The sequence below is a fragment of the Neovison vison genome, chromosome X (genome assembly GCF_020171115.1).
Source record: "Neovison vison isolate M4711 chromosome X, ASM_NN_V1, whole genome shotgun sequence".
Classification (NCBI taxonomy): domain Eukaryota; kingdom Metazoa; phylum Chordata; class Mammalia; order Carnivora; family Mustelidae; genus Neogale; species Neogale vison.
Window position 1 is genome coordinate 36,519,346 of NC_058105.1, and position 18,876 is coordinate 36,538,221.

The following is an 18,876-nucleotide window of genomic DNA, read 5'->3' on the forward strand; positions in this document are numbered from 1 at the left end:
TTGATAACTTTTAGACCCTACCAGTGGACTGAGGCAAGATTTCCAGGGCTCATTTTAATCCAATGAAAGGCACAGATAGCATAGCATCAGATAACCAGGAAGGATATGCTAAACAATACCTAGTCTCCCATCAGATGCTTAGTAATCCTTTTTTTCCCTTTTTTTTTCTCTTTCAAAATGTTTCAGAATTTTTCATCACATGAAACCCAGATATCCTGACATGGATTTTAGAAAAAAAATCACATATCCCTTCCCAGATAAAAAACAAACAAATAAACGTGGAACTGTTGTTGAGAATCTAAAGGAAATACGGAAAATAAGGTAGCATTAGTTACCCTATGATAAGTGTGGTCTCTTAATTATTTTGTATAATGAAGAGCTATTTGATTTTTAAGTAATTCAGGAATTATAATGAATGTATGCCATATCATTTTATTCATATTCTTTTTATATGTTTTGTTTCTGCTCTTGCTATTTTCTCTGCCTCTCCATCATTATGGATAACTAATCCTTCAAGATTCAGCAGAGGTGTGATTTCCTCCAGGAAGCCTTTCTCTGAGGCCTTTCTCCGACCCTTGTAAGTTATGTCCATTATGTAAAATACGACTTTGCCTACCTCAGTCATAATTCTTGATGTTTAAATTACTTTTTCCTTTTCTGTACTATAAAATCCTAAAAGGTAGAGACCACGTCTACCTCATCTCTGAATTCCCAGGATTCAGTGCTATCCCTAGAACTTAGACAATGCCCAATAAATGTGTATTCAATTAAAGTTAAATTATTAGGTACCATGCTAGGTCCTGTGGGTATTAGAGGTAATTAAAACATAATTCCTCTTCTGTTCCAATAATAGAGTATTTGTTTTATTCATTGGCTGACAAATGGTTTGTGGACTTTTAGAATTAAGAAACCATGGAATCCATTCTTTTTATCTTATGGACAAGAAACGGAGGTTCAAATAGATTGTAATTTTTTCCAGTATTGTAATAGCAGAGTAAAGGGTTAAACCCAACCTTCCAGATGTCTGGTAAGTGCTCTTCTATACTATATGCTCAGTTATCCTTTAATGATGAGCCGACAACAATGAGATATGCATTATGATATAAAGCAATAACAGCAATATAATTTTTAAAGGAAGATAAATCAGAAGTCTTTCTTCTTAATCCTTTCAAACACAGCCCAGCATAGAATCTTTGAGCTGGCTAACTTGTGTTTAGATTTCTTTAATTTTTCATCATTCCTGAAAGGTTTGAGTCTACCTTTTCTTTATTATTATGGTAAATATATTATCAAAGCTGAGAAGTCACATGTTATAAAACATTTGTTTTTAATCTCTGCTTTGTGGATCCATTGTATTCTTGAAAAGTTGCCAAAACTTGACTCTCCCTTTCTTCTTGCCCTTCCAAAATGTTATTGACACAACTGTCTTACTTTTAGGGGTACCAAAATAACTATGTCTTGGCTATACTGGTCAAACCTTGATTAAAATTATACTATAATACAGTCAATTTTTAGAGACCCATAAAGAAATGGCTTAATTTTAAAGGGTAGGAGACCACGCCACCCCAAAAAATGCACTTTGACATAAGAATTATTTCAGATTGATGGCAACTGAAAAGCAGACAGCAGAGAGAATAAAATGGAATAACCATTGCTAAAAGAGTTATTTAAAATGGAGCTGGGAGGACATTTAGATGGGGCTTATGCATATCTTCTGTCTCAAATTCTTGGAATTTTTGCTGAACTCAGCTAAAAGCCAAGGCATCTGCTATATGTTAAAATGGACATAATGGGACTTTCTGCCTAACACCAGCCTTAGCAACCAATCACATACAGATTAGTGTACTTGTAGAGAAACCAGCACCAATCACCTTTCCTTCAAAACAACTTATGTAAATCCCCTGTTTCCTCTTTAAAAACTCTAACCTCCTTTGTCTTTCTGGAGCATGCTTTCGATTTCAGGGGAATCTGTCTCCCAGACTGCAATTTCTAAAACCCCAAATAAACACACATATTTTATTTTGCATCTTGCAGTTTTGTCTTTTGCTGACTGACAGAGCAGAGACAAGAAAAAGTCGCTGCCTTCCCGTTTATGCCTAAAAGTAGCTATACAGGCGTCCTCCCCTTTGTACCAGGAAGGACAGAAATTAACCACCAGAAACAATTTTACACCTTTATAAACCTGGAGTCAGCACTATAGGATCTACACAACAAACTGCTAATTCACCCTTATGGTGCATTAGTTCCCCTCTATCTTTAACCTTCCTACAGTTTGCCACCCAGGAAACAAGTCTTTTTTCCTTTGTCTTGTCACTTCTATAAAAAGTGTCCTTTTGTTAAGATGCTATGTAAACTCAAGTTCTAACTACCCCTTTCGGTTACTCATCATTGAGTACTCCCATGTGCTATACATGATGCACATATTAGTAAACTTCTATTAGTTTTTCTCTTGCTAAACTGTGTTTTGCCAGTCTAATTTTATAAGGCCCAAGGTAGAGACTCTAGAAGGGGAGAGGACAAAAAAGATCTTTTTCCTCTTCTATGGTTTATTAATCAATATTTTTATCTTAACAGTGTTTAAAAAATTAGGACTAGGCTGTCTAGTTTCTTCAAGATTCTAGTGAGTAAAAGAAAGGACTTCATTTACCCAAGGGAGTACAAGAAAGCTGATAAAATCAGGATTCAATAATATATTTTAAAAGATATGAAAGAAAATAGGAAGAAACAGAAACAATGAGTTCAGATAAATCAGATCGAAGTCTTAGGCTAAGGTTAGAAAAACCCTCTAGGAGTATAAAATTGGGGTTTTAGTGAACTGTAATGAATGATTGGCTGATCACTACTTGAATTATCAGTCAGAGGAAAAAAAAACCCTAATTTTTATAGAATATTCCTAATGTGCCAAGCACTGTGGTAGACATATGACATGTCTGATCTCTTTTTATTAGGCTTACATAGTAAAATTTTTCACAAATCTGATCTGTACATGAAATTACTACTCATAAAAATTATACTAGAAATCATATGAAAGCCACACTATTACTGGAATAATTAAAATGAACCTTTGTGAATTTCACCTCACATTCCTTCCCAGACTACAAAGACAAAGATCAAAAACCATGAAATTCTCTCTTTAAGTAAAATCCAATTGAGTATGGAACAAGTCACCTAAATGAAGCACTTAATTCTATTACAGTAACTACAAGACTAAGTTATACATCTCATTACCACGTATTTTCAGAAGAAGGAAAAGACATTTATGTGATCCTGATTATATGGGTATGTGCCTCCTGTGTGGATCAGTGATGTTAATTAACCCCTTGTTGTATAAAATTATCATAATCAGCTTAAGTACAAATGATATAATGCTTGATTAAAGGAGACTGTACTGAGTAAAATGTAATTCCAGACATTGCTTAGAATCCATTGTATAAGAGGAGGCCAGCATTTAGATGAACCAAAAGTGTTAAGGTTTTAATGTTTTTTCAAGGACTCAGGTTTTGGGTGCCTGGGTGCCTTAGTGGGTTAAGCGTCTACCTTTGGCTCAGGTCATGGTCCCAGAGTCCTGTGATTGAGTCCCATGTTGGGCTCCTTGCTCAGTGGGGAGGCTGTTTCTCTGCTTCTCCCCTAGCTCATGCTCTCTCTCTCTCGCTCGCTCACTCTGTCTCTCCTCAAATAAAGAAAATCTTAAAAGAAATCAAGTTTTCAAAAGGTCTAAATTATATTAGTTTTTATTTAATCTCTTTATCTAGTTATTGCTAACATATAGCAAAAACTACAGAACATAACATGCCATTGTTTATAAATGTCAGAGACATGGGTATATCACTTAATAAGAAATTCATTAAAAAATATTTATATAGGGGCCTGGGTGGCTCAGTCAGTTAAGTGCCTGCCTTTGGCTCAGGTCATGATCCCAGGATCCTGGGATTGAGTCCAGCATCGAGGGTTCTTTCTCAGTGGGGGGACCTGCTTTCCCTCTGCCTGATGCTCCCTCTGCTTGTGGAAAGAGAGTACTCTCTCTCTCTGACAAATAAATAAAATCTTTTAAAAAATATTTATTGAGCACTTACTATGTCCAAGTCCCTCTGCTACACACAGCTACACTAGACAGCTTAGAGGTTAATGAAAACACACAAACATGCATACAGATATGTTTTTACAAATTGTGGTAAAACACAATAAAAAACAGAGCAAGGCATGAGAGAATAACAGGAAGACTGGGGCTGGAGACCTCCTTTAAATTCAATGATCAGAGAAAGTGTCTGCAGAAGTGACATTTAAGCTGAGACTTGAAAGATAAGGAGCCAACCAGGAGAAGATTGAGGGAATAACTTTCCAAGCAAAACTAATTGATTGTGGGCAGGTCATCAGAAAGGGTGCTTGTTTGAACAAAGAAATGAAAAAGGACAGTGTAATGTAGAGTGAAATAAACAAAGGAACCATTGGCATGCAGTGAGATTAGAGAGTTCAAATACCCTTGTAGGTTGTGGTAAAGATTTTTTTTAACATTTTCTTTACTGAGAGAGAGTGAGAGAGAGCATGAGAAGGGAGGTCAGAAGGAGAAGCAGACTCCCCGTGGAGCTGGGAGCCTGATGCGGGACTAGATCCCCGGACTCCCGGATCATGACTTGAGCCAAAGGCAGTCGCCTAACCAACTGAGCCACCCAGGCATCCAATGGTGAGGATTTTTATTTGTGCTCCTCGAGAACTGAGTAAGTGACAAATGTGCCACCATATATATAAGAGATTTTTACCTGTCTTAAGAATTGTGATTTTTCAATTAGAACATGTACACAATGTATCTCAGAAGAATTAAGTTAAGCCCAAAAATGCATTGTTCATAAGAATAACATCTTTAAAGTAAATGTTTAATTTTACTAAATTGATATCTTGTACAGATTTTTTAAAAAAGAGCACAGCAAAAAACACAACAGTCCTCTATCCTATCCCTCTCCATTCCTGATTCTCACTCTTGAAGAGCAATAAAACAGTTTTAGCTGTTCCCTATAATATTTACTACCACGTTTTTATGTAATATTGCTATTTCTTGACTTTTCAGCTTTTCAGATAATATCTACTAACAATTATGAAAGGTGGCAGTTTGGCTTTTATGCACCCACAAATACATACTTCCCCTCCTTCCAAAAATGTTGGTGAAATCCATATTCAGCAATGATGTTCCTATGACTTTGTAAACATTATTCAGAGTTTAACCAAGTATTGGGTATGTTGTTACATTTCCTTTCCTCTAAAAATTTTGTTTTCACAAATTAATTTTTATTTGTGTAGGATTTTTTTATGCTTCTATCACCTACTCATCCCCAAATAGGTTTGTCCAAGAAATCTCCACATCTCCTTTCTCTATGTTCATATACATTAGGTTATCTATAACTTTCATTTTAAAAAAATTAAAGATGTCTGTGTTGGGGCTTTTTTTTTAAAGATTTTATTTATTTATTTGACAGAGAGAAATCACAAGTAGTCGGAGAGGCAGGCAGAGAGAGAGAGAGGGAAGCAGGCTCCCCGCCGAGCAGAGAGCCCGATGTGGGACTCGATCCCAGGACCCTGAGACCATGACCTGAGCCGAAGGCAGTGGCTTAACCCACTGAGCCACCCAGGCGCCCCTGTGTTGGGGCTTTTTGTCCTTCTGTTCCAATGTGAACTGGTTTAGTCTTTCTGAATAGCTGCCTTCCTGGCTTATCCCCATACCTTTATCCTGAAAATTCCTTTTGCCTTTCTCTTGTGTTGGACCCCATTTTATGGACTCTATGTTTCCCTCACTTTTGCTTTAACTCCCTCATTTTCGTGGACAGATACCCTCCAGTAATTTCTTGAGAAACACGGTACATTTTTGGAGCGCTTGAATGTCTGAAAACACTTTGTTCTAATCTGTTATCTGATTGTTAGTTCAAGTGATAGAGTTCTAGGTTGATGTATTAGGTGTTCTATTGCTGCTGTAGTCAATTATCCCAAACTCAGTGGCTGAAAACACAAATTTATTTTCTTTGGATTAGAAATCTGAATTCAGTTTCAATGGGCTAAAGTCAAGGTATTGGCAAGCTTGGTTCCTTCTAGAGGCTATAGAGGGGAATCTTTTTCTTTGTCTTTTCCAGTTTCCACAGGCCACCTGCATTCCTTGATTCGTAGTCCTTCCTGTATCTTCTAAGCATATTATTCCAACCTCTGTTTCAGTTTTCACATCTCTTTTTCTTACTTTGATTTTCCTGACCCCTTTTTATAAGGACCTTTTTTATTATATTGGGCCTACCCAGAATCTGGGAAAATCACCCCATCTCAAGATCTTTAACTTAATCACATTTGCAAAATTCCTTTACCATGTTTTACCATGTAAGGTAACAAAGTCACAGGTCCAAGAATTAGAATTAAGACATGTTTGTGGGAAGGCATTATTTATGCTACCATAGTTGGAAATTATTTTCCCTGAAAACTTATCTTCTTGATTCTGGGGTTACAGTTTAGAATTTTGTTCCTAATCTTATTTGTGATCCTTTGTATATGACCTGTCCCTCCCGCCGGAAGTTTTAAAATCTTATCTTTATTCCATCTTCTGAAATTCCACTGTAATGTACATTACTGAAAATCATTTTCTCATTCACTGTTCTGGAAACTTGGTAGACCTTTTTTTAAAAAAATATTTTATTTATTTTACAAGTAGGCAGAGAGAGAGAGAGAGAGGAGGAAGCAGGCTCCCTGCTGAGCAGAGAGCCCAATGTGGGACTTGATCCCAGGACTCTGAGATCATGACCTGAGCCAAAGGCAGAGGCTTTAACCCACTGAGCTACCCAGGCGCCCCTTGGTAGACCTTTTTAATCTGGACATTTATATATTGTGGTACTAAGAGTTTCTCTTGTATTATTCCTTTAGTAATTTCTTCCCTTCTACTTTTTCTGTATCGTCTTTCTGGAATTTCTGTTGGTCTAATTTGACCCTCCATTACTGAATCCTTGAATTGTCTCATCTTTATTCTATTTTCCACTTCTTTTTCTTTCTATTCTACTCTCTAGGAGAGCTCCTGAATTTTAAATTTTTATTCTTAGAATGATTTTAAAATCACTACAATAATATTTTAATTTCTAAAATTTCTGTCTCATTCCTTGAAAGTTCCATTTTACAGCATACTGTTCTTATATCTCAAATGTAGTACTGTTCTTATATCTCAAATATCTTCTCTTATCTCTGAAAAATATTGATTATAGTTTTTTTGTTTCTTTTTGCCTTGACTTTTGTTACTTTTGTAGTTTTGGTTTCTGTGTATAATTTTAAAATTTTATTTAAAATCAATTAATTAGAAGCACCTGGGTGGCGCAGTTGGTTAGGTGTCTGCCTTTGGCTCAGGTCATGATCCTGGAGTCTCAGGATTGAGCCCCTCATCAGGCGCCCTGCTCAGTGGGGAGTCTGCTTCTCCCTCTGCTCCTCCCCTATAACCCCCACTCATGTTCTCTCAAACAAATAAATAAAATAAAATAAATAAATAAAAATCTTTAAAAAATAAAAAATAAAATCAGTTAACATAGAGTGTATTATTAGTTTAGTGATTCATCAGTCTTATATAACACCCAGTGTTCATTCCATCAAGTGCCCTCCTTAGTGCCCATCACCCTGATACCCCATTCCCCCATCCAGCTCCCCTCCAGCAACCCTCAGTTTGTTTCCTATTGTTAAGAGTCTCTTATGGTTTGTCTGTGTTTCATTTTAGAAACTTTCCTCAAATATTTAGGGATTTGACTGCCCATAAAAATTTAAGAATGAGGCACAAAAAAGTTCTGTCTCCATTGTTGGGACTTTTGAATTCTTGAGTTTCAATGGGGAGTAAGTGGGCAGTCTTTTCAATGGGAGAATCCCAGATATCAGTGTCTATAGGGCTTTATACTAGTGCTTAGTCAGCTTCTCCAGAATGCTCAGCTGACAATATCCCAAAAAAAACAAGCAGCAGAAAGGCGACAGGGTCCAGAGGAGTTACTATTTAGTACATAGAGACTCCATCCTCATTTTCATTAAGTTCACACCCCAGCCTTCAGCTATGCCTATTGTTTCCTAGACTAGAGCTTTTTTTCCCTAGAAAGTTGTCTCAATTACTCCAGAAAATAAAACTTGAATCTCTTGTTGGAATAGGTAAGGGGCTTTGAGAATCTATTTTTTTCCCCTAATATCTACTTTTGGTCAATTGTTAAGTCTCCTTTTTAAAACCCTCCCTTCATCCTGTACCTAAGTACTGAACCCATGACTACCAGCCTTAGGTTTCAGCTTTCTCTAGTTTCTTAAATTAGCTTAGCACTCATTTCATCTAATACTTTGCAACTTCCACAATTTTGTTGACTCCATCTATCTGCTATCATCTCCTCTCCTCTTCTCTTTGCCCTTCTCTATTAAGACCCTTAAAAAATTCCTTTCTGTCATTTTAGTGGTGCTTCATGATGCCACAGAGATAAATGCATGTGTCTCATCTGCCTTGTTTAACCGAAAGTCTTATAGCACACACTGTATCAACAAATAAGACATTCCAAAGTTAATAACATTGAGGTTGGGAGATTAAGAGGCCCACTTTTGCAACAAAAAAGTAAAAATCTGTTTTGCAGAAACTGAAATAAGCAGTTCTATGATATGTAAGCCAAATATATGACTATTCACTGCACTGTGAAAAAGTAAGTTGTTACTACAGAAAACTGAATGATATCAACTTTCAAACACAACTATGGATAATTTAAGATAACACAGAAATATAAGACACACAGGCTTGTCTAGACAAATCAAAACCACAATGAGATACTACCTCACACCAGTCAGAATGGCTAAAATTAACAACTTGGGAAACAATCGATGTTGGCAAGGACGCAGAAAAAGGGGAACCCTCTAACACTGTTGGTGGGAAGGCAAGCTGGTGCAGCCACTCTGGAAAACAGTATGGAGGTTCCTCAAAAAGTTAAAAATAGAGCTACTCTAGGACCCAGCAATTGTACTACTAGGTTATTATCCAAAGGATACAAAAATAGAGATTAGAAGTGCCACGTGTGCCCCAGTGTTTATAGCAGCAACATCCACAGTAGCCAAAGTATGGAAAGAGCCCAGATATCCATTGATCTTTATCCATTCATCTGTCAATGGATATCCGGGCCCTTTCTATATATATATATATATATATATATATATATATATATATATATGTATATATAATGGAATATTATAATATATATAATGGAATATTACTTAGCCATCAAAAGAATGAAATCTTGCCATTTGCAATGATGTGGAACCAGAGAGTATTATGCTAAGTGAAGTAAATCAGTCAGAGAAAGACAAATGCCATATGATTTCACTCATATGTGGCATTTAAGAAACCAAACAGATGAACACAGGGGAAAAGAAGGGAAAATAAATTAAGATAAATACACAGGGGGAGGCAAACAATAAGAGACTCTTAAATATAGAAAACAAACAGGGTTGCTGGAGGGGAGGTGGGTGGGGGGATGGGATAATTGGGTGATAGGCATTAGGAGGGCAGTTGATATAATAAACACTAGGTATTATATGCCACTGGATGAATCACCAAATTCTACCCCTGAAACTAATGATACACTGTATATCAATTAAATTTAAAAATTAAAAATAAATAAATAAATGGGAAAAAAGATCTATTGGCTTGTCTAGTGTTTTTTGGATACAGAATCCCTTTTAATAAAAAACTACCTTTAGATATTAACTGTCCTCATTAAGGAACTTCAAGAAGCATGCCATTTACTGACTAGAAGGACCAGCTCCTGACTGGAGTTTAATGTTGTGGATTTCATGAAATGGGTGATTTCAAGACACAATTTCAAAAAAAATTATTCAGATAAATCTTAAGTATTAAAAAAAGAAGTCCCCCATTGGGCTCAAGCATGGAGCCTGCTTGTCCCTCTGCTTGTTCTGCCTGCTTTGCCTGTTGCCTCCCCTGCTTGGGCTTGCTCTCTCTCTCTGACAAATAAATAAAAAAATTTTTTAAAAAGTCTGCATGATCCTTCTCTATCCCAGCCCCGACCACACATCCTAGCTGTATGTAAATTTGGGAAAGGAGGTCATGGTAAAGGAAAAGATGGGGGGATTGCACACAATAATAATAATTACTAAGATTAATTTACTTTTACTAAGTGCTTACTATGTAATGGTAACCACAGTAAACACTTTTCATGAATAATCTTTTTTTAAAAAATATATTTATTTGAGAGAGAGAGAACTTGAGCGGGGGTGAGGGGAGGAGCAGAGGGAAAGGGAGAAAGACAAGCAGACTCCCCACTGAGTGGGGAGCCCAACACAGGGCTCAATCCCAGAACCCTGAGATTATGACCTAAACTGAAATCAGATGGCTAACTGACTGAGCCACCCAGGTGCCCCTCATGAATTATCTCTTAGTAGATTGTTAGTGATTATTTGACAAATGAATTTAAACAGTTAAAAAGGAAGGAGAGGGGCGCCTAGGTGGCTCAGTCATTAAGTATCTGTCTTCAGCTCAGGTCATGATCACAGGGTGCTGGGATCGAGCCCCGCATCGCATCGGGCTCCCTGCTCAGCGGGAAGCCTGGTTCTCCCTCTCCCACTCCCCCTGCTTGTGTTCCCTCTCTGGCTGTCTCTCTCTGTCAAATAAATGAATGGAATTTAAAAAAAAAAAAAAAGAAAGGACAAATGAATGAGAAGGATCAGGGAAGAATGCCACCAAAGATTCCATAATCTTCTCATTACCTATTTCTCCCCCATTCCTCCCTTTCTCACATATACTCTAGACTGACTTATATTCATAGCATAATTTTGTATACTATCCCTACCTTTGGTGTTTTTTCAGTATGTTAATATTCAATAGTTTATCTTAGTACTTGAATTTGAAGGTTAACGATTTAGAATTTCAAGCAGGAGTTCTGGTTTAAATAGTTCACTGCTTTGCAAAATATACCAGGAAATATTTTTTAAGAGAAGATATAGAATAAAACAAGACAAGAAGAAAGAGTAACCTGCCAAGGCATTGCTATAACTTTTAAATCTGTTTTTATAAGTAATATAGTTGATGTTTCCAAGTGACCAAATTTTTAGAAAACTTCTTGATAATAGGAACCTGTAGTGATTTAATATATATTCAGTCAAATTACCAAGAATGCATCAGTCTGAACATGTATAAAAGTGGCATAGGATCAAAGGAAATGAGAATTTAAATAATAATTCTCCCAAAGTGCCTGACTGGCTCAGTAGAGCATGCAACCCTTGATCTCAAGGTGGTGAGTTCAAGCCCCACACTGGGCATAGAGCTTAGTTTAAAAAAATAATAATTCTCCCAAAGACTAATAAGATACATTTGAGCCTGCAGATTATTTAAAATTAAAAATCTTGCATTTTTAAGATTTTTTTAAAAGAATCTCTACACACAAAGCAGGATCTGAACCCACAACCCCAAGATCAAGAGTCACATGCTCCCACTGACTGAGCCAATCAGGCATCCTGAAAGTTTGCATTTTTTATTGTAAAAGAACAAAATAGATTTGTTTTTTACTTAATTGGTATGTACGGTACCTACTCTGTATAAGAAGTTGTGATGGATATTATGGAAGAGAAGATATAAGAACAACTTGTTTTATCAAGAAGGTCATAATTTAGTGTTCAAGATAAGGCATATGCAAAATTACTACATATGGCATTATGTGACAAATGCCACTTGAATGACTAAAAGTATTTTGATTTTTTGTTTTGCCAAATTGCAATATAAATGGGATGAATTATGTAGTGAACTCCAAATATGTTTCTTTGTATAATATTTATACGTGGTGACCTTTGATGACAGTTGTAAAACATCATTAAAACCAGTTCAGGTAGGGCTCCGGAGTGGTTAGGTCAGTTGAACATCTAACTTCAGCTCAGGTCATGATCTCAGAGTCCTGGGGAGCCCTGCAGTGAGCCCTGGGCAAGCTCCATATCTGCTTGTCCCTTTTCCTCTGCCTGTCCCTCTCTTAGTGCTCTCTCTCTCTTTCTCTCAAATAAATAAATAAAATCTAGGAAAAATTTTTAAAAAAACGGGTCAGGTACAAGTCCAGAAAAAGAGCTCCCAGCTATGGTACACTACGAGGAAAAAAAATACTGGATTTAAAGAGATACTTATATGTGTTTCTTTTAATGGAATATATATCCTATTGATTATTTCCTAGATTCCATTCAACCAAGTGCATTAAATATATATATTTCATTTACTTTTCACAATACGTCAGTACTATTTTTATCCTGTTTTTCAAAAGAAGAAATAGGCTCAGAGAAACTAAGTAACTTGTCCAAAGTTAAATAGCTCGTAAATGATGGAGTCAGGAGCTGAATCCAATCTGTTTCACTCCTAATCTGCACTCTTTTTTTTTTAAAGATTTTATTTATTTATTTGACAGAGAGAGATCACAAGTAGGCAGAGAGAGAGAGAGGAGGAAGCAGGCTCCCCGCTGAGCAGAGAGCCCGCCGTGGGACTTGATCCCAGGACCCTGAGACCATGACCCGAGCTGAAGGCAGCGGCTTAACCCACTGAGCCACCCAGGCGCCCCCTAATCTGCACTCTTAACCATTTGTCTCTGCTGTCTCTCTTAAGGAACATGCCAGTGGAGATATCTGGGAAATACTTAGATGTATTGAGAAAGAAGCTAGAGATACAGATCTTGCAGTCATCAGCATGTGTTACATTCTCAAATATAAGGAGACCTCAGTAAGAAGAAACGAAAAAGATTTTCTTGTCAGGGCACCTGGGTGGCTCAGTCTGTTAAGCGTCTGCCTTTGGTTCAGGTCATGATCTCAGGGTCCTGGGACAAAGCCCCACGTTGGACTCCCTGCTTAGCAGGAACTTGGCTTCTCCCTCTTCCTTGCCCCACCCTGTACCCCCCCATGCACTCTCTGTCTCTCTCTCTCTCTAATAAATAAAATATTTTTTAAAAATTTTTCTTGTCAACCAGATTATAACAAATTTTAGAGATACAGATGATTGAGTCAAATATCTACTTGTAGCACTTAAAATTTCCCTTCAGTGAAATAACCATAGCTATATTATAAAAATGTTAATTTGGCTTTATTGATTTTTCTCCTCATATTTCATGAAATAACTTTAATTTTCCAGATGCATTTTCAACATTAGTGTCTGCATCAATACTAGAGTCTATTCTTGCCATCTGTTTTCCAGAGCTCAGTGTCCTCACTTCTAACATTTGAATCTATTTGCATCACCTTACCATGAAGGAAATTTTATCCCAAGTCATAAATACACATTCACATAACATCACATTTGCAATTGTGATGTCATAGTCTCAGTACTAACCACTACATTTGAACTAATATTTCTATTAAATTTGTATTGATTTTTTAAAGATTTTATTTATTTATTTGACAGAGAGAGATCACAAGTAGGCAGAGAGGCAGGTGGAAAGAGAGAGAGAGGAGGAAGCAGGCTCCCCAGCAAGCAGAGAGCTGGATGCGGAGCTCGATCCCAGGACCCTGGGATCATGACCTGAGCCAAAGGCAGAGACTTTAACCCACTGAGCCACCTAGGCACCCATTTGTATTGATATTTTTATGTATATATGAACATATGTATTTGCTTGCTCATTTATTTTTTAAAGTTTTTCTTAAGACTGTATTCATTTATTTGACAGAGGAAGAGAGCACAAGTAGGGGGAGCAGCACAGGGGAGGGAAAAGCAGACTGAGCAAGGCCCCGATGGATGTGGGGCACAATCCCAGAACCCTGGGAGCATGACCTGAACCGAAGGCAGACGCTTAACTGACTAAGCCACCCAGGTGCCCCTGTCTTTTTTCTTAACGTAGGCATTTTTTGCTATACTTTCCTCTCAGGAGTGCTTTTGCTGCATCCCATAAGTTTTGGTATGTTCTGGTTTTGTTTTAATTTATCACTTTCTGATTTCCCTTTTGATATCTTCTTTAACGCATTGGTTTTTCAGGAAAGAGTATGTTGTGTAATCACTACATATTTAATTTTTCAGTTTCTTCCTGTTATGGATTTCTAGTTTTATATCTTTGTAGTTAGAAAAGATACTTGATATGGTTTCAATCTTCTTAAATTTGTTAAGGCTTGCTTTGTGACCCAACACATGATCTGTGCTCGAGAATGTCCTGTGTAAGCTTGAGAAGAATGTGTATTCTGGTGCTGGTGGATAGAATGTTTAGTATAAGTCTGGTAGGCCCATTAGTCTCTTGGTTATTCAAGTCCACTGTTTATTTTCTCCTAGATGTTCTGCCCAATGTTGAAAGTGACATACTGAAGTCCCCTATTATTATTGTAATGCTGTTTATTTCTGAACTGATCTCTTCATCACAATATAGTGACCTTCTTATTATCTCTTGTGACTCCCTTTGACTGAAAGTCTTATTTTATATGATAAAAGTATAGTCCCACCTGCTGTCTTTTGGTTATCATTTGCATGGAGTATCTTTCTCCATCCCATATCTATTACTTTAAAATTTTTTTTAATTTTCCTAAAGATTTTGTTTATTTATTTGACAGAGAGAGAGACAGCAACAGAGGGAACACAAGGAGAGGGAGCAGGGAGAGGGAGCAGCAGGCTTCCCGCTGAGCAGGGAGCCCAATGCGGGACTCAACGCAGGACTCGATAGGGGACTTGATCCCAGGACCCAAAGGCAGACCCTTAACAACTGAGCCACCCAGGCTCCCCTCTGTTACCTTTTATTTATTTTTTAGTTTTTAAAAAAGATTTTATTTATTCATTTGATAGAGATCACAAGTAGGCAGAGAGGCACGCAGAGAGAGAGAGAGGAAGGGAAGGAGGCTTTCTGCTGAGCAGAGAGCCACCCAGGCGCCGCTTTTATTTTATTTTTTTAAAGATTTTTATTTATTTACCTTTTAAATGCAAAGCTTTATTGTACTTCCTTTCCTGGCATTTTTTTACTCATACATAAGGTACAAAAACAGGTATCCATTCAGCACAAATCATAAAATAGACATCTAATAAATGCTTGCTAAAGTAGCAGAATTTACCGACCTAGAATAGGATTGTTTTATGTATACCTACAAATGTTAGCTTTTAGTTAGAGAATATCCACCAGATGGCAACCTCATCTGCATGTGAAACATGATGTGCACTCCTCTGCAACCCATTACAAGTCCCTTGAGCCAAATGTTCCCAGATTAATGGCTGATTTCTATAGTGATCCCAGTAAATGAATACTAGGTAGTCACTTGGCAGTGGGGGATGTGCAGAGTTGCCTAGAGCATCCCAACTGTGAAATACTTCTAGTGACATTCTTTTATCGTTAATATTGAAAACAAAAATAATAGTAGCTATTTCCATGTTGCCTTCTAAACATATTTCTAATTTGAAGCTAAAGGGAACCATATTTATTTCTCTAACCTACAAAGCTGCAGACAGGATTATTTCTTCCTGAATCACAAGTTATTCTAGTTGGATTCCTTGTACTTAATGGCAGTCTGTAGCTAGCTGGCTTATTGTTTGATAGGCAAACTGTCTTCCTTCTTTCTAAACCTGATAGTATGCAGAGAGTACTGCTGGGGATATTTAATATGTCCCTTATTGTTTTCTGTTTATCAACAACCTGCCCTGAGGTACTAATTAGATGGAAGATACTGCATAGACTTAGCAAATACTGTTGTGTTTTTCCATACAAATAAATCTGTGACCAAGGTGAAAGTTGTTGATGTGTTGGTTACATGTGCTGCAAATCTCTGGAAATATGCATGATGGTAGATATAGTAGAAAACGGGAAAAAAAACTGATTCGTTGAAATTTTTAGTCCTGAATAGCTGGAATTCTAATTGCAAATGACATTTCATTAATAAATCCTTTTCAAAAGCGGCATATTTCACCTACATTAAAGTACAGCAGTGTAAGACATCTATTTGAATTAAATATCTATACCACCTAACAGATTGCCTTTTTCTTATGGCTATAATTTACTTTATTTTGCATTTGTGTATTTACAAAGTACATATTTGAAAAATATGCTTTTTTCTCAGTCTTCTGGGTACTTTTAATAACTTTATTGAGGCATATTTTACATATAATATAGCTCACCCAGCTCAAGTGTACAATTCAATGATTTTTAGTAAATTTTAAGTTTCCTGTGTATTTTTACCCTGTGCATTTTTGAAATAGCATAGTTGTACCTAGATGCAGCTCCTCATTACATGACAAAGTATGCTGCATTTTGGCAGCTCAGCTATCTTTGGTTTCTAATATGCCTGCTTTTAGATATTGTTTACTTAAATGAAGTTCAGAAAATCTGGGGCACCTGGGTGTCTCAGTCATTAAGCGTCTGCCTTCAACTCAGGTCATAATCCCAGGGTCCTGGGATCAAGTCCCACATCAGGCTCCCTACTCAGTGGGAAGCCTGATCTCCCTCTCCCACTCCCCCTGCTTGCGTTCCCTCTCTCGTGCGCACACTCGATAGCTCTCTCTCTCCCTCTCTCTGTCAAATGAATAAATAAAATCTTTAAAAAAAAAAAGAAAATCTGACTCTTGTGTCTGAAGTTTTGTTAGTATCAGTGTCTCAGTCCTCCATCTTCTAGAAGGTAGGGACATATTTACATCACATTACAGATGAATTTTGGAATTTTTACTTCATTGTCATTTAATACTAACAAATATATCCTTCAGTATGACCCAGACCACTGGAGCTAGTGACTATTATTTTAATTTAATACATGTGTAATACATAACAGTAACACATTTTACAGCACATAGAAAACTATTCTTGCTCTTAAAGGACTTTTTTTAAAGATTCTTTTTTTAAAGGTTCTATTTACTTATTTGACACAGACAGTGAGAGAGCACAAGCAGGGGGAGCGGCAGAGGGAGAGGGAGAAGCAGGCTCCCTGCTTGATCTTGTGACTTGAGCCGAAGGCAGCCGCCCAACTGACTGAACTACCCAGACACCCCTTCTCTTAAAGGATTTAAAAGTAGTTAAAAAATTGATCTAGGTATAAAGAGCCCTCTGGAAAGATCATTAAGACCTCATTCATATTTTCACTTTCTTTCCTAATTCTTCTTTCTTGTCCCTCAGACATATGACTTTCTGTTCTCTTATTCTGCCATCTAGATTTGCCCACATGGCTCCAAGTTCAAATCACATCAGTGAAGAGTACATAAAAGCTGATGTCCATCTTCTATTAAATATTAGTTCCCTTCTTCATATGTTTGGGTTAAAGGCTATATTGTGAAATGATAGAAAAAGCTCCAGGTCAATATTACTATTGTTTCTTGCATAGATGGTCACCAAGAACTGATGTCTCCTTCAGTTAGAAGAATTTCTTTGACCTTAATGGAAGAAATTTTCCCATATTTGAATAATTTGAATAATTGAATAATTCCTGACTTTGAGGAATTTATGCCAATGTACATAGTAACTAAAAAGCTGAACAAATTATAAAAAAACAGCCATTTCAACACTGGAAATTGACCCAAAGATACAACAAAGTGAGAAATTCTGAACTTTGGGGTGCCTGGGTGGCTCAGTGGGTTAAGCCTCTGCCTTTGGCTCAGGTCATGATCTCAGGGTCCTGGGATTGAGCCCCATATCAGGCTCTCTGCTCGGTGGAGAGCCTACTTCACCCCCTTTCTCTGCCTGCCTCTCTGCCTACTTGTGATCTCTCTCTCTCTGTGTCAAATAAATAAATAAAACCTTAAAAAAAAAGAAATTCTGAACTTTGAGTAAGAAGAGAGCAAGTCTATATGGTATTCTTAGCCTTTGAATCAATAAATTGAATAAAGAAAGTCACTAAGATCACCCTCACCAGTACAGGTAGACATCATCCAATCCACTGGATGGAAGGCCCAAAAGGCAGAAGAGCAAATTTGCTCAGCTTGAGCTAGAACTTTCGTCTTCATCCCTCAGACATTGGCATTCCCAGTTGTTGGTCCTTCAGACTAAAACTTGGATTTACATCATTGTTTCCCAGGATTTTGGGTTTGGATTAGAGCTATGCCATTGGTTTTCCAGGACCTCCATCTTTTTTTTTTTTTTTCCAGAACAGTTATTCTGGCTTTATTATTTACTAATGTTGTTAAGTCCAGGACCTCCATCTTGCAGACAGCAGATTGTGGGACTTCTTAGCCTCCATAATTATGTGAGTAACCCTTCATAATACATCACTTCCTATATATCTTTCTATATACCCTATTTGTTCTGTTTCTCTGGAGAATCCTGACTAATACACTGGGCTTACTTCAATTTCCTACTCACCAACACCAACCCCTGCTATTGGCACAATAGTTGAACCAAGGTAAGGCAGGCTGTAAAATAAAACCCAGTAGCTTTGCTGCTGCTGCTGCTGCTGCTGCTGCTGTAAAGAACTCACTTGATTTAGAGCAGCAATGGTTCAAGTAGTGATCTCAGTGGCAAGCAGATAAGAAGGCCTGAGACCCTGAGATTACTGGACTGTTCGGGGCAGGCAATGGACTACCAGTGGACATAACAAGGAATTCCAGGAAGTGAGACAGCCATAGTGGACTTGATAAGGTATCCACATATCCTGTGTGCATGCCCACAGATCCCTGGAATTCGGCACCTTTGTGAATATACAGAGGAAAAGCAAGTGAGACCAACAGAAGGTAAAAGCTGGAGCAAACGTGGGGCGCCTGAGTGGCTTAGTCAGTTGGGTGTCTGCCTTCAGCTTGGGTCATGATCCCAGGGTCCTGGGATGGAGCTCCGCATCAGGCTCCCTGCTTGGCCAGGAGCCTGCTTCCCCCTCTCCCTCTGTTACTCCCCCTACTTGTTGTCTCTCTGTCAAATAAATAAAATCATTTTTTAAAAAAAGCTGGAGCAGATGTGACAGCAATTTAAAGTATGCGTATGCTCCCCAATCAGATAATGGCTACAT

At 37.5% G+C, this 18,876-nt stretch overlaps 1 long non-coding RNA gene across 1 annotated transcript; it reads left to right on the forward strand.

Moving 5' to 3' along the window:
• The first annotated feature begins 533 nt into the window (after positions 1-533).
• Positions 534-18,569, forward strand: LOC122897620. Its single transcript, XR_006382570.1, has 3 exons — positions 534-577; positions 18,026-18,123; positions 18,547-18,569. It is a non-coding gene; the product is annotated as an uncharacterized LOC122897620 (long non-coding RNA).
• Positions 18,570-18,876: the final 307 nt, after the last annotated feature.